The sequence below is a fragment of the Ceratotherium simum genome, chromosome 17, assembly GCF_057802395.1.
Source record: "Ceratotherium simum simum isolate JZ-2026a chromosome 17, ASM5780239v1, whole genome shotgun sequence".
Classification (NCBI taxonomy): Eukaryota; Metazoa; Chordata; class Mammalia; order Perissodactyla; family Rhinocerotidae; genus Ceratotherium; species Ceratotherium simum.
Genome location: NC_141916.1, coordinates 59,271,786 through 59,294,650, shown reverse-complemented (window position 1 = coordinate 59,294,650; position 22,865 = coordinate 59,271,786). Strand labels below are relative to the sequence as shown.

The 22,865-nt window shown below is 38.5% G+C and overlaps 1 protein-coding gene across 9 annotated transcripts in view; it reads right to left on the bottom strand.

The window, feature by feature from the left end:
• ERC1 (ELKS/RAB6-interacting/CAST family member 1) overlaps window positions 1-22,865 on the bottom strand; it is a 567,884-nt gene that overhangs the window by 6,514 nt on the left and 538,505 nt on the right. The gene's annotated exons all lie outside the window — the stretch shown is intronic.

Sequence of the window (22,865 nt, the reverse complement as noted above, 5' to 3'; positions counted from 1 at the left end):
TGTACCATTCTTTTTTTTTTTTTTTAAATTTTTATTTATTTTCCCCCAAAGCACCAGTAGATAGTTGTATGTCGTAGTTGCACAGCCTTCTAGTTGCTGTATGTGGGATGCGGCCTCAGCATGGCTGGAGAAGCGGTGCGTCGGTGTGTGCCCGGGATCCGAACCCGGGCCGCCAGCATCGGAGCGTGCACACTTAACCGCTAAGCCATGGGGCCGGCCCAACTATGTACCATTCTTATTCAGTACATTAGACTATCCTACCTTAGGCCTGCTAATTTAGCTAAGGAGATTATTTTGAGAAACATAAGATAGTCTTCCTGTTTGTTTAGGAGTAAGTTCATTTCTAACTTCCTATTGTTTTAAACACTCTTTGGCATGTCTTCTCAAACATTAAACCAACATTTATTGAGGGCCTACTATGTGCTAGGTGCTGAAAGATTAATGGATTTGGTGCTTGCCCTGAAGACCCATTTAGGTTAATGGAAGAGACAAACACACTAACAGATAATTACAACCCAGTATGGTAAGGACCGTAACTGAGGCATGTACATGTGCTACAGGGGAAGACATAAGAATGACAGTTTCATCCTGGAGGAGTCTGAGAAGATGTTACTAAAGGCAACATGTGATCTGGATCTTGAGAGCTGAATAGAAGTTTGCCTGGGAGATCAAAGACAGAAGAGGCTTTCAAGCAGATGAAACAAATGCAGATCCGCAGAGCTATGAAAGGGCTTGGCACAGATCTGGGGAAGAGTAAAACATTCAATTCGGTTGGAGCATAAGGTAAGGGGACTGGGGCAGAATAATAGGAAATGAAGCAGAAGACACAGACTGAGGCCAGATTGTGTATGTAAAGCTAAGGAGCTCAGATTTAACCTGGTTAAAACAACAACAACAACAGGAAGTCCAAGAGTTTTTAAAATGTGCAGTGACATGATTAGCTTCATTTTCTTAGAAGATAAGTACCAAGATAAAAACACGTGAGATTGAGTGGAAGGAAGAAAACGTCAAGGGAGGTTATTGTTACAAGCCCAGGTGAGATTTACAGAGGGCTAAAACTAAGGTAGGTTGGGGGACGTGGAGAGGAACAAACGGATGTGGGACTTTCCAAAGGTAGGACAGATAGGAGGTGGAGTTAAGTGAGAGAGAATGAAGAATAATTTTGACAGTTCCAGCTGGAGAAATTAGACAAATAAGATTGAAAACACAGGAGGCAGAGCAGGTTTTAGGGAAAGAGGGAAATTAAAAACTGAGTGTAAAGTGTAGTTGATAACATAGGCTGCCTGGGTTTCAATGTCAGCTCTGCCAATTATTAGTTTGTATGACCTGGACCTCTCTGAACCTCAGTTTCCTCATTTGTAAAATGGAGTAATAACATTTATACAGTTGTTTTAAGGACTTAATGTTTTAAGGATTTAGTGCAATGTACTGCACTTTAATGTAAAGTTAATGTAATGTAAAGTTGTTACTGTTGTTTTTATTAAATAGATAAGATTACCCAGAAAGAACATGTTGATTAAAAATCCAAAAGAATCAAGTTTTAATTACACTGTTGATAAAATCTAGATGCTCTAAGCCTGGAATTAGCATGCTACTTCTTCAAATATATCTAAGAGTTGGGAACAGACTTAGTAATCTTCTTTCTGGTAAATATTGACTTTAGTCAATTTACAAAGACCAGGACATACAAGGGTCAGATTTAGACCACATTAAGTCTTGGTGCATCTCAGGGTCTGGCTGAGATGAGACAATATATAATGATAAAAGGGACACTCCACCAAGAAGACATATCACTTATAAATATATACGCACCCAACACAGGAGCACCAAAGTACATAAAGCAACTATTAACAAACCTAAAAGGAAATATTAACAATAACACAATCATAGTAGGGGATCTTAACACCCCACTTACGTCAATGGATGGATCATCCAGACAGAAAGTCAATAAGGAAATAGTGGACTTAAACGAAAAACTAGACGAGATGGACTTAATAGATATATAAAGAGTACTCTATCCAAACACAGAAGATTACACATTCTTCTCAAGCATGCATGGAACATTCTCAAGGGTAGACCATATGTTGGGAAACAAGGCAAGCCTCTATAAACTTAAGAAGATTGAAATCATAACAAGCATCTTCTCCAAACATAATGCTATGAAACTAGAAATCAACTACAAGAAAAAAACTGGGAAAGTGACAAAGATCTGAAGACTGAACAACATGCCAATGAACAACCAATGGATCACTGAAGAAATTAAAGGAGAGATCAAAAAATATCTGCAGACAAATGAAAATGAAAAGACACCATGCCAACTCATATGGGATGCAGCAAAAGGGATCCTGAGAGGGAAACTTACAGCAATACAGGCCCAGCTTAACAAACAAGAAAAATCCCAAATAAGCAACATTAAACTACACCCAACAGAATTAGAAAAAGAAGAACAAACAAAGCCCAAAGTCAGCAGAAGGAGGGAAATAATAAAAATCAGAGCAGAAATAAATGAAATTGAAACAAAAATAACAGTAGAACGGATCAATGAAACAAAGAGCTGGTTCTTTGAGAAGATAAACAAAATTGACAAACCTTAGCCAGGGTTCTCACTAAGAAAAAAAGAGAGAAGGCTCAAATAAATAAAGTTAGAAATGAAAGAGGAGAAATTACAACAGATACCACAAAAATACAAAGGATTATAAGAGAATACTATGAAAAACTATGTGCCGACAAATTGGACAATCTAGAAGAAATGGATAAATTCTTAGACTCATACAACCTCCCAAAACTGAATCAAGAAGAAATAGAGAATCTGAACAGAACAATCACAAGTAAAGAGATTGAAACAGTAATGAAAAACCAGCCAAAAAATACAAGTCCAGGACCAAATGGCTCCTCTGGAGAACTTTACCAAACATTCAAAGAAGATTTAATACTTATCCTTCTTAAACTATTCCAAAAAATAGAGGAAGATGGAACACTTCCTAACACATTCTACGAGGCCAACATCACCCTGATACCAAAGCCAGACAAGGACAATACTAAGAAGGAAAATTACAGGCCAATATAGCTGATGAACATAGATGCAAAAATCCTCAACAAAATATTGGCAAACCGAATACAGCAATACATTAAAAAGATCATACACCATGATCAAGTGGGATTTATACCAGGGACACAGCGATGGTTCAACATCAGCAAATCAATCAATGTGATACACCACATTAACAAAACAAGGAATAAAAACCACATGATCATCTCAACAGATGCAGAGAAAGCATTTGACAAGATCCAACATCCATTTATGATAAAAACTCTCAACAAAATGGGTACAGAAGGAATGTACCTCAACATAATAAAGGCCATATATGACAAACCCATAGCCAACATCATACTCAATGGGGAAAAACTGAAAGCCATTCCTCTGAGAACAGGAACAAGACAAGGGTGCCCACTCTTGCCACTCTTATTCAACATAGTACTGGAGGTTTTTGCCAGAGCAATTAGGCAAGAAAAAGGAATAAAAGGAATCCAAATAGGCAAAGAAGAAGTGAAACTCTCCCTGTTTGCAGATGATGTGATCTTATATACAGAAAACCCTAAAGAATCCATTGGAAAACTATTAGAAATAATCAACAACTACAGCAAAGTTGCAGGGTACAAAATTAACTTACAAAAATCAGTTGCATGTCTATACTCTAATAACGAACAGAAAGAGAACTCAAGAAGACAATTCCATTTACAATTGCAACAAAAAGATTAAAATATCTAGGATTAAATTTAATCAAAGAGGTGAAAGATCTATACAACGAAAACTATAAGACATTACTGAGTGAAACTGATGATGACATAAAGAACGGAAAGATATGAATTGGAAGAATAAACATAGTTAAAACATCCATACTACCTAAACCAATCTACAGATTCAATGCAATCCCAATCAGAATCCCAATGGTATTCTTCACAGAACTAGAACAAAGAATATCAAAATACATATGGGGCAACAAAAGACCCCAAATAGCTAAAGCAATCCTGAGAAAAAAGAACAAAGCTGGAGGCATCACAATCCCTGACTTCAAAATATACTACAAAGCTATAATAATTAAAACAGCATGATACTGTCACAAAAACAGACACACAGATCAGTGGAACAGAACTGAAAGCCCAGAAATAAAAACCACACATCTACGGGCAGCTAATCTTCAACAAAGGAGCTAAGAACATACAATGGAGAAAGGAAAGTCTCTTCAATAAATGGTGCTGGGAAAACTGGACAGCAACATGCAAAAGAATGAAAGTAGACTATTTTCTTTTGCCATACACAAAAATTAACTCAAAATGGATCAAAGACTTGAAGGTAAGACCTGAAACTATAAAACTCCTGGAAGAAAACATAGGCAGTACACTCTTTGACATCGGTCATAGAGGGATCTTTTTGAATTCCATGTCTACTCAGACAAGAGAAACAAAAGAAAAAATAAACAAGTGGGACTTCATCAGACTAAAGAGCTTCTGCAAGGCAAATGAAACCAGAATCAAAATGAAAAGACAACCCACCAGCTGCGAGAAAGTATTTGCAAATCATATATCTGACAAGAGGTTAATCTCCATAATATATAAAGAACACACACAACTGAACAACAAAAAAACAAACAACCCGATCAAAAAATGGGCAGAGGATATGAACAGACATTTTTCCAAGGAAGATATACAGATGGCCAAGAGGCACATGAAAAGATGTTCAACATCATTAATTATCAGGGAAATGTAAATGAAAACTACACTAAGATATCACCTTACACCCGTTAGAATGGCTGTAATCACCAAGACAAGACAAAAGATAACAGATGTTGGAGAGGTTGTGGAGAAACGGGAACCCTAATCCGCTGCTGCTGGGAGTGCAAACTGGTGCAGTCTCTATGGAAAACAGTATGGAGATTCCTCAAAAAATTAGAAATACCTTATGATCCAGCTATCCCACTACTACGTATTTATCCAAAGATCCTGAAATCAACAATTCAAAGGGCTTATGCACCCGTATTTTCACTGCAGCATTATTCACTACAGCCAAGAAGTGGAAGCAACCCAAGTGTCCCTCGACTGATGACTGGATAAAGAAGATGGGGTACATATATACAATGGAATAGTACTCAGCCATAAAAAAAGACAAAATCGTCCCATTTGCAACAACATGGATGGACCTGGAGGGTATTATGTTAAGTGAAATAAGCCAGAAAGAGAAAGACAAACAGTGCATGATTTCACTCATATGTGGAAGATAAATTAACACACAGACAGAGAGAACAGTTTGGTGGTTACCAGGGGGTTTGGGGGTGGCCACAGGGGGTGAAGGGACACATTTATATGGTGACTGACAAACAACAATGTACAACTAAAAGCTCACAATGTTATAAACTATTATGTCATCAATAAAAAAAAATCATGTGATCACCTCAATAGATGCAGAAAAAGCATTTGACAAAATTCAACACCCAATTATGATAAAAACTCTTAACAAAGTGGGTATAGAGAGAACATACCTCAGTATAATAAAGGCCATATATGACAAGCCCACAGCTAACATCATACTCAATGGTACAAATCTGAAAGCTTTTCCTCTAAGATCAGGAACAAGACAAGGATGCCCACTCTTGCCACTTTTATTCAACACAGTATTGGAAGTCCTAGCCAGAGCAATTAGGCAAGAAAAAGAAATAAAAGGCATCCAAATTGAAATGAAACAAGTAAAACTGACACGATCTGCAGATAACATATTATATATAGAAAATCCTAAAGACTCCACCAAAAACTGTTAGAACTAATAAACAAATTCAATGAATTTGTAGGACATAAAATCAATACACAAACCTGTAGCATTTCTATACACTAGTAAATAACTCAGAAAGAAATATTAAGAGAGCAATCCCATTTACAATTGCATGAAAAAGAGTAAAATACCTAGGAATAAATTTAAGCAAGGAGGTAAAAGACCTGCACGATGAAAACTATAAGACACTGATGAAAGAAGAATATAAAAATAAATGGAAAGATGTTCCGTGCTCATGGACTGGAAGAATTAACATTGTTAAAATGTCCATACTACCCAAAGCAAGATACAGATTTCGATGCAATCTCTATCAAAGTTCCAATGGCATTTTTCACAGAAATAGAAAAAACAATCCTAAAATTTGTATGGAACCATAAAAGATCCCAAATAGCCAAAGCAATCCTCAGAAAGAAGAACAAAGCTGGATGCATCATACTCCCTTGATTTCAAACTATCTTACAAAGCTATGGTAATCACAACAGTATGGTACTGGCATAAAAACAGACACACAGAACAATGGAACAGAATAGAGAGCCCAGAAATAAACCCACGCATATATAGTCAATGAATTTATGACAAAGGAGTCAAGAACATACAATGGGGAAACGACAGTCTCTTCAACAAATAGCGTTGGAAAAACTGGACAGCCGCATGCAAAAGAATGAAACCACAATCTTACACCATACACAAAAATTAACTCAAATGGATTAAAGACTTGTATGTAAGACTTGAAACCCTAAAACTCCTAGAAGAAAACATAGGCAGTAAGCTCCTTGACAACGGTATTGCTGATGATTTTTTTGATTTGACTCTAAAAGCAAAGGCATAAAAAGCGAAAATAAATAAGGGGGACTACATCAAGCTAAAAAGCTTCTGCACAGCAAAGGAAACCCAATACAATATGATCTCACTTATGTGTGGAATCTGAAAAAAAAAAACCAAAAAACAAAATGAAAAGGCAACCTACTGAATGGGAGAAGACATTTGCAAACCATATATCTGATAAGGTGCTAATATCCAAAATCTATAAAGAACACATACAACTCAGTAGCAAAAAAACAATCTGATTAAAAAATGGGCACAGGTTCTGAAAGGACATTTTTCCAAAGAAGACATACAGAGGGCCAACAGGTACATGAAAATGTGCTCAACATCACTAATCATCAGGGAAATGCAAATCAAAACCACAAAGAGATATCATCTCACACCTGTCAGAATGGCTATTATCAAAACACAAGAAATAACAAGTGCTGGCGAGGATATGGAGACAAGAGAACTCTTACACACTGCTGGTGGGAATGCGAACTGGTGCAGCCACTGTGGAAAATAGTATGGAGATTCCTCAAAAAATTAAAAATAGAACTACCATATGATCCATCAATTCTACTTCTGGGTATTTATCTGAAGAAAATGAAAACACTAACTCAAAAAGATATATGCACCCACGTGTTCACTGCAGTATTATTTACAATAGCCAAGATATGGAAGCAACCTAAGTGTCCAATGATGAATAAATGGATAAAAAAAATGTAGTGTGTATATATATATATATATATATATATATATATATATATATATATATACACACACACACACAATGGAATATTATTCTGCCATAAAATAGACGGAAATTCTACCATTTGCAATAAAATGGATGGAACTTAAGGGTATTATGCTAAGTGAAATAAGACAGAGAAAGACAAATACCATATGATCTCACTTATGTGTGGAATCTAAAAAAAAAACAAAAAACAAACTGAAATCATAGATACAGAAAACAGATTGTTGGTTGTCAAAGGTAGGGGCCTGAAGGGTGGGCAAAACAGGGGAAAGGGGTCAAAAGGTACAAACTTCCAGTCATAAAATAAAATTAATAAAATGTTATGAATTGAATAAAAAATATAAATATATAAAATAAATAAGTTATGGGGATGTAATGTACAGCATGGTGACTATGGTTAATAATAACATACTGTATATTTGAAAGTTGCTAAGAGAGTACTTCTTGAAAGTTCTCATCACACACACAAAAAACTTTTGTGTGGTGATGGATGGTAACTAGACTTATTGTGATCATTTCATAAGATATACAAATATTGAATCATTATGTTGGACACCTGAAACTAACACAATATTATATGTCAATTATATCTCAATAAAAATTATAAAAAAATTATACTGTGAAAGTACTAGAAGCAAATTTAGGAGCATGTTTTATAACTTTGGGCTGAGGGACAGGTAAATGCTTTTTATTTTACTTTTTTTTGGGTGCAATGGACTGAATGCTTATGTCCCCCCCCCAATTCATATGTTGAAATCTTAATCCCAATGTGATGGCATTTTAAGGTGGGGCCTTGGGGAGATAATTTGCTCATGAGGGTGGAACCCTTGAGATTACTGCCCTTATAAAGAAGAGTTCAGAGAGCTAGCTAGTTGTCTTTCCACCATTTGAGGATACAAGGAGAAGTAGGCAGGCAACCAGGAAGAGGGCCCTCACCAGAACCAGACGACACTGGCGTCATGACCTTGGACTTTCAGCTTCCAGAATTGTGAGAAATAAATTTCTGTGGTTGATAAGCCATCCAATTTATGGTATTTTGTTATAGCAGTCTGAACTAAGACAAGGGGTAATGCTTTTAAAAAAAGCTATAAAAGGAAAAAAAAAAAGGGCAAATTTGACTATACAGAATTTTAAAACATTTGTATGAAGAAGAAGAGACATAAGTTAAATTAAAATACAAGTGATGGCTTGAGAAACATTTATAATAAATAAGACAAAGAATAAAAAGACAAAGGATTGATATCAACCTATTATGAAAGTAACTTAATAGAAAAACAGGCAGAGGATATGAACAAAAAACTCACAGAAGAAATACAAATGGCTAATAAGCACATAAAAAATACTCACCTTCATTAATAATTTAAAAAATCCACATTAAACAAGATGCATATTTATTTTTCCCCTATCACATTGGCAAAAGTTTCAAAGATTGTTAACAATCAGTGTTGGTAAGGATTTGGGGAAGTAGGTACTCTTACTAGTATTAATGGGAATATAGATTGGTGAGCAATTTGATCTTATTAACCAAATTTAGTTGTATATATCCTTTGACTAAATAATTCCACTTTTAAGAGTATATTCTATAGAAAGAGTATATTCTATATTCAAGAATGGGGGCCGGTCCTGTGGCGTAGTGGTTAAGCTCTCACGCTCCGCTTCGGCGGCCTGGGTTCACAGGTTCAGATTCCGGGCATGGACCTACACCACTTGTCAGCCCACATGCAGTGACCCATATGCAAAGTAGAGGAAGACTGGCACAGATGTTACCTCAGGGCTAATCTTCCTCAAGCAAAAAAGAGGAAGATTGGCAATAGATGTTAGAATCCTCCTCAGAAAAAAAAAAAGAAAGAAATTCAAGAAAGCATGCACAGTATGTTTATCAAGGCAATTTGTAAGAGCAAAAATTTATTAACGACCTCAGTGTCAAACAAGAAGTGAGAGAGATCTTTATGTCTGGACCTATATATATAAAATGTATGGAAAGAAAAACACAAAACTATGAAGAGTGGTCAGTTTCAGTGGATGGAAGGACTTTTGATTTTACTCTATATACTTCTGTACTGTTTGATTTAATATCACAAGCAACATAATTTTATGATAAGAAATACATATATATAAATATATAATATAAATATTCAAAGCTGCATGTAATTTAAAATGTGTAATTCTTATATTCTAAGACACTGAGAAGGGACAATAGAAATGTATACAATATTAATTCAAAAAGCACTGACTTATTTGCCAACGAAAAAGAATAAGTTCTGATACATTCTATAAACATGAACCACGAAAACATTATGCTAAGTGAGAGAAGCCAGTTACAAAAGACCACATATTATATGACTCTATTTTTATGAAATGTCCAGACTAGGCAAATCCAGAGTAGTTCAGTGGTTGCCTAGGGCTGGGGTGGGATGGGGTGATTGGAAGTGACTGCTAATAAGTAAGGAATTTTTTTTGCAATGGTGAAAATTGATTGTGGTGATAGCTGCACAATTCTGAAAACATACTAAACCTACTGAATTGTACAGTTTAGACAGGTGAATTGTATGGTGTGTAAATTATATCTCAATAAAACTGTAAAAAACATTGATACTCCATGCAAATGCAAAGCACAGTGTAGTAAATGCCCACAGAGAAGCATGGCATGCTGCTGCCTTCCGTGTGGGCAGAAAGAAGGAGGAGAATGAGGGGAAAGTTTCTTGAAGAATGTGGCAGTTGATATTGGAGGACAGAAAAAGAGTCATCCAAATGGAAAACTAGTATGAGCTAAAAAGGCAAAGAGGAGGAAATGCACTTGGCTGTTCACTGCAGTCCAGGAACACAAGAATTACTGGGTCTTGACAGAAGTAATACCAGCTCTTTGAGAGTGACAAAAGGCCCCTGGGCTGGCCAGGCTTGGGCACTCTCCCTCAGAGGACCCTCTTCCACTATACGGTTTCAGTGAAGCCACACCTAGGGCACTGTGTTCCACTTCACGTACCTCATTAACAGAAAAATGGAGACAAACTGGAATAAGTTCAAAGAAAAACGGCAGGCAGGATTAAGAAGCTGAAAGGATCATTTTATGAGACAGGATTAGAAGAACTAAACAGTAGACCTGAACTAACTGAAAATGAAGGGGAGGGAACGTGATTATTACCTACGAAAGTCAGGAGGGTGTAAACAAGGAGCGGGAAGAGTGACTTAGCACTGGAGGAGGAAGTATAACTAGAAGTGATGGGAAAAGATTAGGGGAAAAAACCCAGAGGTAGACTATAACGCTTTTTCCAAGGTGTAATGAATGGTTTGCCTGGGAAAAGGTATTTAAAAATAGAGAGTATCTGAAGAATCAAGAAGTTTTGAGACGGAAGTGCTCCGTCATTAGCCAGAGTTGCTTTCCGTCTGGCAGGCCTTTCTCTGTTCTCCAGGGATTATGCAGAATTTGTATTTTATCTGAAAGCAGTATTACAGGTGGGCATGGCTGAGCAGGGAGAGATGTCTTCGGCACTTGATCCATTATATGCTAAAATTTCCTGTCTTGAAAAAAATCTCAAAGATCAACCTTTCTTGTGAAATTGGAATTACTTTTAAAACAAGGATTTCTATTTTGACTTTGAAATGCAAAGCTTTAGTCATTCTGAAGTCAAAAGAGTACAGGAACGTGTTGTTAAAACTTTTAGACCACTTACGGAAAAAAGGCAACACAAAGTAAGCAAACTAAAAACTTAGATGTGTTATATACAGCACAGGTGTGAAAACAAATCTTGAGATGGATTAGTATCTCGTTATTTTAAAATATTTCTTTAGCATGCACATCACATGTAAAAAAGGAAGTTTTTGTATGGCTTCGGTAGGCAGCAGTCCTATGGATAAATCGGGAAAGGTGTATTCTAGCTTCTAAAAGGTAATTGACCAGACCTCACTCAAGATATTCTTGTTCCCTCTCCCCCTTGCCCACTGCCCATACCCACCCCACCACGCTTGCCTAATCCGTCTCTCACCTCCTCCTGAAAGAAAGGCTCATTTAGACTTAACACTAGAAAATAATTTCCCCAAAAATATAAGCATGTAATATTTGGAATCTAATGAAAACGCTTATTACATCCTAGCTGCAGTGAATTAAATCCTTCTCTCTCCCTCCTTCCCTTCGTGGTTAAAGCTACAAATCCAAACTTAGACTGAGTAATCCAACAAGAGCTTCCATTTCCGACTCTCTACTTTCTGAGATTGGCAGGCTAATTCCACCACTGCAAGTACTACAGTGTCTTCTGTAGTCTTCTCATTTACTTTCTTAAAAACAACATAATTGTACCTAGCACATAAGTTTATATGATCCCCTCTCTAGATATAAAGATGCAATTTTCTGTGTCTGTATTGAAAGCTGTGCACCTAAAGACAAACAACAACAAACTTAAAAACACTTCCAAAGTAAAATAATTCCCACTAAACTGCAAAACAAATTTGTTTCCAGAATCCTGCAAGCTTCTGTAACTTAAGCATTAAATCCCATATCTCAGCACCTTAGTTTCCTCTCTATCTAAAATATCTACTAAAATTTTACTACAAAATTTTCTTCAAGCCTCTTGGGCAACTCAAAATTTAGTGGAGAAGCCCCTTTCTACTAAACCTTAATTTAACTAAGATACTCTGGAGGAAGGAACTATTGGAATAAGAGATGTTCAGGTATGCACCTCCAGTAGAGAAAACATAAAATAACATGCTCTGCATTATTTACAATAGCCACGACTTGGAAACAATCTAAGTGCCCATCGACAGATGAATGGATAAAGAAGATGTGGTATATATACAACGGAATACTACTCAGACATAAAAACGATGAAATCTCACCATTTGCAACAACATGGATGGACTTTGAAGGTATTATGCTAAGCAAAATAAGTCAGATGGAGAAACACAAATACTGCATGATTTCACTCACTTGTGGAAGATAAACAAAACAATAACAAACAAACAAACACAAAGATACAGAAAACAGATTGGTGGTTACTAGAGGGGAAGGGGTGGGGGGAGGGCGAAAGGGGTAAAGGGGATCATTTGGAAACTAGATTTTTGGTGGTGAACATGATGTAATCTATAGAGAAGTCAAAATACAATGATGTACACCTGAAATTTATATAATGTTATAAACCAATGTTATCTCAATAAAAAAAAATGCTCTGCTAAAAGAAATAGGGATTTGAAAATGTGGATCAGGATGACCACGAGGGCAGCAAGTCCTGCTTCTCCAAATAGCCTACATGTGGGGTCTGGTGCTATTAGTGGCAAAGGGCACAGCACTCACAATGGCTCAGGACTGTTCACTGTATAAGCAACCCGAGTCTGAGGAAACTGTTCCTAAGGTAAGGCAGCCATGAAACATCCTGCCTCAAAGTGACCCCCCAACACTCCTTATTTCAGCCTAACTTGAGCCATGTCCCCGTCCCTTCAATTAACTCTTGTGTTTCCACCCTCTCCCCTCCCCTGGTCTTTCCCCATGGTTTCAGAGGGCACTCTCTTCCTGAAAATACCTTTTGAATATGCATCTCTCACAAGCTATTATGAATTTTTCTCTTTATTTCACCATCAAACATCTCAAAAAAATAGTCTACATTTGCTACCTCTGTTTCTCATTTCCCTCCGTAACATCTAAGAATTTAGTTTTTCCCATTTCACTGAAATTGCTCTCTCAAAAGGTCACTAAACTAAGACCTCTACATTGAAAACTAGAAAACATTACTTAGAGAATAAAAAATATCTTAAATGGAGGGATACAACATGATCATGGATTGGGAGACTCAATTAATTCTGCCCAAACTAATCTATAGATTCAATGCAATCCAAATCAACACTTTGGCAGGTGTGTGTGTGTAAACTGACAAGCTGATTCAAAGTGTAAGTGGAAATGCAAAGAACCAAGAATAGCCAAAGCAATCTCAAAGAACTAAGTTACAAGAAAAACATGAAGAACTGTCATGAGGAAAAATACTACTATAAAGCTATAGTTATTAACAGTGTTTGCTACTGGCATGTGGACAGACATATAGACCAATGGAATAGAAAAGAGAACCCAGAAAAACGGCCCAAATCTGGGAATAATCCAAGTGTCCATCAACAACTAAATGATAAATTGTGGTATATTAATACAATGGAATACCATACAGCAATGAAAATGAATGAACCATACCTATGTCTATCATAATAGATGCATTTCATAAACATGATGTTGAATAAAAGAAGCTAGACACAAAAGAGTTCACACTGTATGATTCCAGGTATGTAAAGTTAAAAAATAGGCAAAACTAATCTGTGGTGTTAGAAGTGAGGTAACCTTTGGAGGGTGGAGTAGCGACTGGAAAGAGGCACGACAAGAGGATTCTGAGGTGCTGGTAATGTTCTGCTTCTTGTTCCAAGTGTTCGTTATATATATGAGTGTGTAAAAATTCAATGAGTTGTACACTTACGATTTGTGTACTTTTTTGGATGCATGTTATACTTCAAAACTTAAAAACAAAAACAAGAACCAAACCTCAAGGATTACCTAACAGCACAGTCCAATGGTCTTTACTCAGTCTTCATCCTACTTCAGCCCCTCTGTGATACTTGCCCCCATAACACTTCTTCTAAAATCTCTCTCTCTGCTTGACTTCCTGGCTCTCCTCCACCCGTTCATATATTTCTTCTCGGTCCTGCAGCTGTTCTTTCTGCTTCCGCCCACACGTGCAGAGGTTTCCTGGGGTCTAAGGAGACTTTCCTCTGTTCTTCCTTTGTAATCTCTGCTTGGGTAATCATGTCTATCTTCAGCTTTATAAAGCGGTAATAATAACAGCAACTAACCTCCTGGACATTTATTACGGGCTAGGTATTGTTCTAAGGGCTTTAGTGCATTAACATACTTAATCCACTTTCTTTGCCAGTTTATTTCTTTTGAGGTGGGTTTTTCTGGGCTTTTAAAAACTTTTTATTTAGCACAAGAAATTTCACGCATATACAAAAGAAAAGAGAATAGTATAATAACCCTTATATGACCTAAAATCAACCATTATCAAGGCCTATCAACATAATTATAACTCTAGCTCCCTTCTCTCTCCTGAGTTTCAGACTCACATTTTTCAGATGCTTGACAAACATCTCTTTGTAAAGTTCCATTTATACATCAAATCATACTGTTCATACTATCTAATAAACTGTTCTTTTCACTTAATAATTACTACAAATAGTTTTTCATGTGATTAAGTGTCCTTTGAAAACACAATTTTAAAACGAGCTGTATTGTAATCCATTTTACGGATGTATTATAATTTATTTAACTAATTCCATTATTAGAAATTTAGTTTGTTTTCAATTTTTCACTACTACAAATATTAGTGTGTTGAATTTTCCTATATATTAATAGTTGGATATGTAAAATTGTTTTCTTAAAACTCCTGGGTCAAAGGGTATACACTTCTTTAAAGCTTTTGACATGTTACCACACTGTTCCAGAACAGTTGTACTAATTTTCAGCCCATAGGCAACAAATAAGGGTGCTCATTTCCTCCCTCTCTCAACACAGTGGGGTAACAGACACCCACCCCAACCCTGCCAATATGACACGGCTGTTTTCATTTGCAGTTCTTTGTACTTCTTTTCAGTTGTAGTGAGGCCAAAAATTGATGTAAAACATTTAAAAATATATTTATTGGCCCTTTCTTCTTCTGTGAAATTCCTGTTAACACCCTTTCTAGGCTATGTTTCTCTTGGTTTAGTTTCTTCTGGTCACAATTCTAATACAAGCTCTCAGATCATAGCATCTTTTGCTTACTGCAATAGCTTCACAACCACTTCAGCCCGGTTTGTAAGAGTAATTTTTCTAAAACAGGTTGATTTAGGTTCCCTCCTCCTCTTCCAATACCTTAAATGATTTCTTACCTACAAAATAGAGTCCCATCTCCACAGTCTGGCCCCATCCTACCTTTCCAGTTTCATCTCCTGGTATATATCCTTACCATTCCCTTGTCTTTGCTTTTACTTTGATGTGGTTCTCTCATCCTAGGATGTGGACTATCTTACCTCCTACACATCTCTCTTCCCCATCATACAACCTCATCTTTCACGGTTGAGCTCAGTTGCCCCTTTTCTCTGTGAAGCCTTCTCTATTCAGAGGCGAATACTGCTAAAGTATTAATTTTGTCTTGTGTTTCAAGAGTTGGCTATATGTTTAACTCCCCAACTATTCTGCTAACTCTTTGATGAATTTTTTTTCACATGCCAACGTTGCCTAGCAAAATACCTTCCACACAGCAGACAATTGAAAAACGACTGGTGAATAAACTAAAGGAACAGATGCTAATCCTGGGGGAAAACATGAATAATTTTCCACAGAGCTTTTTAAGATAAAATTTGAAGCATTTCCAAATTAAGACTGTCTGATGACACAGACCTTATAGCAGGGCACATAAACTATACACTGTAGCACCCACTTGGTTTAAAGTTCTCATAAGACGGAATATGGGACAAGAATAGGATCCTAAGGTGCCTGGCCTCTGGCAGAAATTTTCTGGCTTTGTCTGCTGAATGTTATTATAATGTATTCTGTTCTTAGTAGCTATTCCAGCCCTCCCTGAACTCAGAGTAGTAATATGATTTCTAGAGGGACTCGAGCCAAGAATCACAAATGTAACAGCAACTCAACCTGAATGCTCAAAGCAACACACAGTGGAAGTGTGTGTAGCAGAAGGGAAGGAGAGAATGCTTCACCTCCACCACTGCTCAGAGGAGAAACAGACAGAGGAAGCTCAGAAGGAACCAGAGGCATTTCAGAAATGATGTTTTACAACCTCACACCCAACAAAAGCATTGTTATGAAAAGCTGGCTGTAGGGGAAAGCACTCGAGCTCCCTTCCTGCTTTCCATGTTAGGATAACTATCAGAGAAGACAGCTGATGGCGTCAAGAATAAGGAACACAGCTGGGATGGATGGAGGAATAGAAGTAGTATAGCTGAGGGATGGGCTATTGATTCAGAGAAATTGCCCCAGAACATTTACTGCTCAGCACAGGTCATGATTTTAGAATAGGTACTACATCTCTCCATAGCCAAGTAAAAGCATCTGGGAGAGCTAATAGAGATCCACAAAATAAGAAACTCTTAAAAGAGAGAAAATAGCCTTATTTTAAGGTAGACAACTCTCTATTCAAAGTCACAAAGGATGAGATGAAAGAGGAGGATTACGGATGGGTATAACGAGGAGATGGTTAAAAGAGAGGTTACTGAATGAATTCAGTTGTGGTTGGCAGTGACTCAGATTAATTCCTTTCTGTAGATGGTTTTGTGGTGGGCAGGAAATTATACAGAGATGCTTAGTTTGATTTAAGCAGACAAGAATCTGAACTTGAGGTTTTTAACAGCTAGGTCCCAGGATGCATAGGTCATGAGGTCTGAGCTGTAAACTGGCATGGTGATCGGAGACTTTCAGAGGTGACGGATCAAGCTGAAATTGTCCTCTATCTTAGCCAGATCTGGGCTTCAGCCCACAGCCCCAGTCAGCAGGCTATTTAACTATATCTGCTTAGGAAACACGAAGACATGAAATCACTTGTGAGTTTGGATTTTCAAGCTAGAATAAACTGAAATGTTTTTTGCCATAATATCTGTTGAATAAAACATAAAACTTATGTGGTCAGAGGGATCTGAAAGCATGGTGGATAGTTCTTGCCCAGTCATTTACTTTTCTACAGGTATCTGTAGAATCCCTCTAGCATTTAGTACCAGGGAAAAGTAAAGTTGCTTTTGAAGTATCTGTCCTAACGATTATTTCCCACAGATTAAGACTAACTCCAAAGTCCTCTCTTCCTGGATATTTCAAGTCTGAGCTTGTGGCCTGACTCTCCGAGTTTCTTTCTATTGTCTCCACCCGCCCCAGCCTCCCGTTGTGTAAAGCCTGAAGTGACTGCCTCCACGGCCCTGGGCTCTGTGTAGCCTGACTGTAAGTGGCAATGATCATGAGGTTGCTATTGGGCCTTCCCCTTCTCCTCCCTACCTTGTGATCACCTCTTTTGCCGGGCAATGTCTGGATCTGTTTCTGTAAGAAGGAAAGGCTGTTCTTGCTTAGGCCAAAAGTAAATAAGATGTTACTGCTCTTCCGCAACTCATCTTCAACAACATGCAAAATAAAAACAAGAGCTTAGCTTACTCCACCAAGGGGGCCTGTGTATACACGATCCACAGCCACAATTCCACTGCTAAACAGTCTGATATTTCACAGTAACCTCCGCAGGTTTCACTTGGTGACATAAAGGAACTTCCTCCTTTCCTTCCCTCAGGACAGAAGCATCAAGGAGGGAGGGAACCCCAAGTACTTTAAGCCTCTCAAAATATGAAACTCATAAAATTACTTTCTAGTATTATCAAGAGCACTTTATGCCTGGGACATAGAAGGTGTTCCCTAAATATTAATTGCATCAATGCTGGCCACATACCTTAGGGTACCTAGATTTTTCAGTGCTATATAACCATGCGTTTTTATCTTTAGTTTTCAAAGGTTAAAAACAAAACAAAAACAAAAACAAATCAAGAGCTTCTCTGCTTCCCAGCTATGGCACTGAAAACTCTGCAATGTGATACTGGCAACTCCCTAGCCCTGAAAGAGATAAAATGGTTAAGATTTTTAGTGAATCTTTATTAATACAAACTTATGTTACTTTTCTACACTAACCCACTCCTCCCACAAAATATCAAACAGTGGAACTACTAGACCTAAAAGCAGGCTAATTCTGAAATTTAGAATCATGAACCTGGAAGGGAGCTAATAGAACCACCAGTCCAATTCTCTAACATCACAAGGAAGACAACCCAGGCCTAAGGAGGTCAAGTGGCTAGTACAGTTTAGGTGACAGAAGTATTTGCCTCAGGAAAACTTATGTATTATCCTTTAAGCCCAACCAGTGAGTGGTTAGGGGATAAAACTCTACTGTCTCCAGATGCACAAGTTCTCCAGAGAGGAACAGAGGAAGTCTCTCTTGCCTCAGAGGAAAGTTTTAGAAGAAATCTGGTCTTGCTAGCTCACTACTAGACCTCTTAGAGTTGTCATATCACTCACGGCTGCTTCTCATTCTTTTGAAGGTTAGAGTCAGTCATGATTTTGTGAAAGTCAACAACTGAGAGGTCAAGTAACTCAGGTAAAAGTGGACAAATGAATTAGGGTAAAGGGCAATCTATAGGACCAAAACACATGTTGCTAACACCTGTCACTCCAAAGTAATCTCCTTACGTATAGCAAGAGCTAGAACCAGGAAGGACAATGGAAGTAACAATCCAGCTTCAGACAGTTATCTGTACATAAATCAGCACAAACTTTTGCTTTCTGATGAATCTATTTTGTATTTGCAGACGTCATTAATGTACTAATATCTTAATTTCTAACCTACATATGTCTAGACACTTCTAAAATGCTGGCTGCTTTCTTGCCTAAAGCATTCTTCCGTGACTCAGGTAATTTGAGTTTTTTCAGTCTGATATTTTGTGTCTATAAGAACCTCCCAGGTTACCATCTTTCTTGATACGTTATATCTTGATACAGGTATTATACCTTGTCTTAACAAGTGGCGGAGTGGAGTGAATAGAGAAGGAGTATGGCAAGAAACAGAAAACATGGCTACAAAAGATAAAAGTGGGAACAGAATCCCCACCAAACGTTAACAGGAGATTTACAGTGGTCTGGCTGGCTCCCTATACGTTAAATTTCAAGAGCCAAGAGAATGGGGGATCATCTCTTGTGTAAAAATGTTCCTGGAACACCAAAAGAACTGTGATGTATCACCCCACTCAAAGAACAAGCCAATTGTGACTACACTTGATAACACTGTATTGTATAATTGAAATTTGCTGAGAGTAGAACTTAAAAAAAAGTAAATATGTGAGGTGATGGATGTGTTAATTAATTCAAAGGGAGAATCCTTTCACAATACATATGTATATCATATCATCACATTATACACTCTACATATCTTACAATTTATTTGTCAATTATACTTCAAAAAAGCCAAAAAGAAAAAGAACAGCTCAGTTACCCATCTGGGTGGAGTGCTTAGATGAAGCACAGTCCTGAGGCAAAGAGATAGATGAGATGGTCACTACAAGACTTTACCAGTCCAAAGACTTGCTGAGGTAGTACTCTAGTCCTGAGAAAGCATGGAGTGTTATAAACAAAGAACCAGATTTCCCAGCTGGGTGGAATTTCAATACAGTTGTCTAAGTTGACTTGGTAATATCTCACATTATCTCTTACAAATCTGTTAACTGATTCGAACAGAGATACTCAAATTAAGGGCCTGTCATTATCAAAATGGAGAAGAATTTCCCTCTTAGCCAAAGGGATCCATCAGAACAGCAGCAGGGTTCTGGGAATCGCAGACACAGCCATGCTAGCTAGCCAGCCCAGTGTATTTGGTTTGGCTCTTGAAATGAAAAATGTCAAAAGGGAAAGGATGAAAAAAAAAACTCCCAGAACAACTAATAGGAAATCTAACGCTGAAACTGTCAGGGCGGTAAGAACAAGGCTTTGTTGCAACTGAGATTTAAGTGCTAAACCAGCACCAATCCCAATACGTGTCCAGCCAACCTCTCTAGCCAAGCAGGAAGAGAGAGGAGGACGTTTCTTCCAGTCACAGCAGCACGTACTCAATGCACATTTTACGTCCAGGACTGCTGTTTGCTGTTTCCAGCACACAGTATCTGATTCTAGGGCCAGTGTGACAGGGAGAGACTGGAAACGCTCCCACAGGGAACTATGGATCTTGCTTTTCTTTCTTTCTTTTTTCCTTTCCTTTCTTTTAGTTTCAACCTGATACTGTCAGGGTGGTGTCTCCTGACTCTCTGGTGAGACGATGAAATGACCCTTTAGTGTAGTACAAGCTCCTGGCCCAGTAACTCAGAAGGGTCATAGAAGGGGTGCCATTACCGACCAAGGCTCTGAGGTTATGTGGGCTATTCTGAGTGATCGTACACATGACCATCTTATGGAAGACCATGTGCAGTGGAGAGGGGCAAGCATAATATGATGATACGGCAAGTTGTGGCTGACGTGGCTGACGTGGAGAAAGATGGTAGTGGGGTGGGAGTCTGGAGGTGCATGTTACTAATTTTGGATTGCTAAAGGGAAGAAAGGATGTGATGTGATTTGAAAGCCCTTGGGGAAGGGTGGGGTTGAAAGAAAAATATTCCCACAGCCCCCTAAAGCTCAGATAATCTTGCAGTCAGCAGTTTCTTAGGTGAAGAAGAGTGAAAACGAGAGACTCCAGGGACATTTCCAGTCCATTCTGGCTCAATCAAAGCTCAAGGTTCGGGCCGGCCCCGTGGCTTAGCGGTTAAGTGCGCGTGCTCCGCTACTGGCGGCCCGGGTTCGGATCCCAGGCGTGCACTGACGCACCGCTTCTCCCGCCATGCTGAGGCCGCGTCCCACACACAGCAACTAGAAGGATGTGCAGCTATGACACACAACTATCTACTGGGGCTTTGGGGGGAAAAAATAAATAAATAAAATCTTTAAAAAAAAAAAAAAAAAAAGCTCAAGGTCCACCACACTTGTGAGCACAGTTCCCTCAGAAAGTGTGGGCAAAGCCATGGCATTCCAGGGCTCAAATGGCCTCACACACCTTTATTTCCACATGGAAGGAATGGCCAAACATAAGAAGGAAAGTCCACACCAAAGCAAGGACTTCTGGGAAGTTTTCCCTAGCTTATTGAAGAGGGGAAGGACCACCAGATCTTTCCTCTCTACTTCTTTTGCTGAGGAAGCAGCTGGAGAGGGAAGTGTGCTCAACCTTCAGAAGCAGCCGAGCGATGAAGCGAGCGCTACATGAGCAAGAGAGATGGAGAATTCATGGGTCACCTCCCTGTGCACAACCCAGGGGGGCTAACCCAAATAAACAGGCCCTGCTACTCCCACATGTGGCTCTTTCCAATGATCCCAGTGCCCACAGGACTGCTGCCTGTGGGCTGCGGCATACTAGACAGTGCTTCAGAGCTGAGCACAAAGGGTTCAACCGACAGTGCACGGAGAAGAGAGGTGTTGGCAAAGCTACAGCCCTGAAGGAGACTCAAGAAACTTAATAGATACTTGTAATTATCTACCATTCACCTTTCTCCCCTCAAAGAAAGCCACAGTGCTTGGTTGGTCAGCACACAATGCCTGGAACAGATATGCATCTATCTGCTGTTATCCATTCCTGAAATGCACTCTGCTTGAGCTGGAAGGCAAATGCCCGTGCAGCATCCTGCAGATGATTGAACATTACTGTAGGAGACCACAGGTATTATTAAAGCTTCCTCTGACAGGCTAAGAGGATTTTCTTCCAAGGGGGCTGCAAAGTAGTGGGAAAAGGTCTGAAATGGAAGAAAATGTCCAGTCCCAAGTGTGCCACTTCCTCTCTCTGGCCTCAGCTTACTTAAGTGCAGAAAGGAAAGTGGAGATTAGATGATCTCTAAATTCTTTCCAGCTTTAATAATCTCTGAATAAATATAGCTCATTCCTGATAAAATAACATTAGAACAGTGATCCCCAGCTGAGTGCCTGCAGGCTATTTCTAGTTGGAGGAGTTTCTCAGCTCACCAAGGCTTCTCACTGCACCTTCTCTGTGTCTCATCACAGGATGCGAGAGAAAACTCGTTACCTTATCTTTTCAACAATTCCCCACCTTCCTGCTAGGTGCATCCTGACATTAATCTGCGGTAAACTTACTTTTAGGAATAAATATCTCTTGACTCAAATTTAGGCTAAAGACTTGCAAAAGGTTGATGTGATTTCCCACATACTCTAGATGTATCAAATAGCCAAAAGTCAGACAGTTCTAACGATAATGAGTCATTATTGCCAGACTTGGGTTACACTGAAGAGGAGATTAATCTGGTTTTTAATTTGGCAGTTTTGCCCTTTTTTGAACTCTTCTTTTCCCAGTTACTTGCTGTTCTTATCATTCTAGTGTTCAGGTACCCTAGCATGCTAAGGTGATAGTGACAATGTGCTACCCTTTCTAGAAATACCTGCATTTAAAAAGGCAGTACCTTGGAGGGATGCTTGATTCAGAGGAATAAATTGAACCAGTGAAATTTCAGGCCTATAGGTAGGAGAGACGAAGTCAGGCAGGAGCCTTATCAAATATCTCATCACACTATTCTTAAGCCACTACCACATACTGCTCTTCTGTAAGTTGGCAATAAGATGTTAGCCGTCTGAAGTTTGGCTCAGGGTTTACACTAGAAAACGGTAAGATTTTTTTTTCAGTCTGGTAACATTAGAAACACTATTTATCTTTAACGAGACTCCCTGAAAAATCCCATCAATCAAAAACTCATCTTTAGAGTAACTAGGCATCACCACAATTTACAGCAAGATCTGCTATCTTCGTGTTAAAATTAAAGGTTGTCTTTCACCAGAAGAGCACATGCTAGGTAGGGGCATTTTCTTTCGTGCCCAGGTGGTCTTCTGTATAAAAAGAGGTAGACAAAGCAATAGGATAGCAT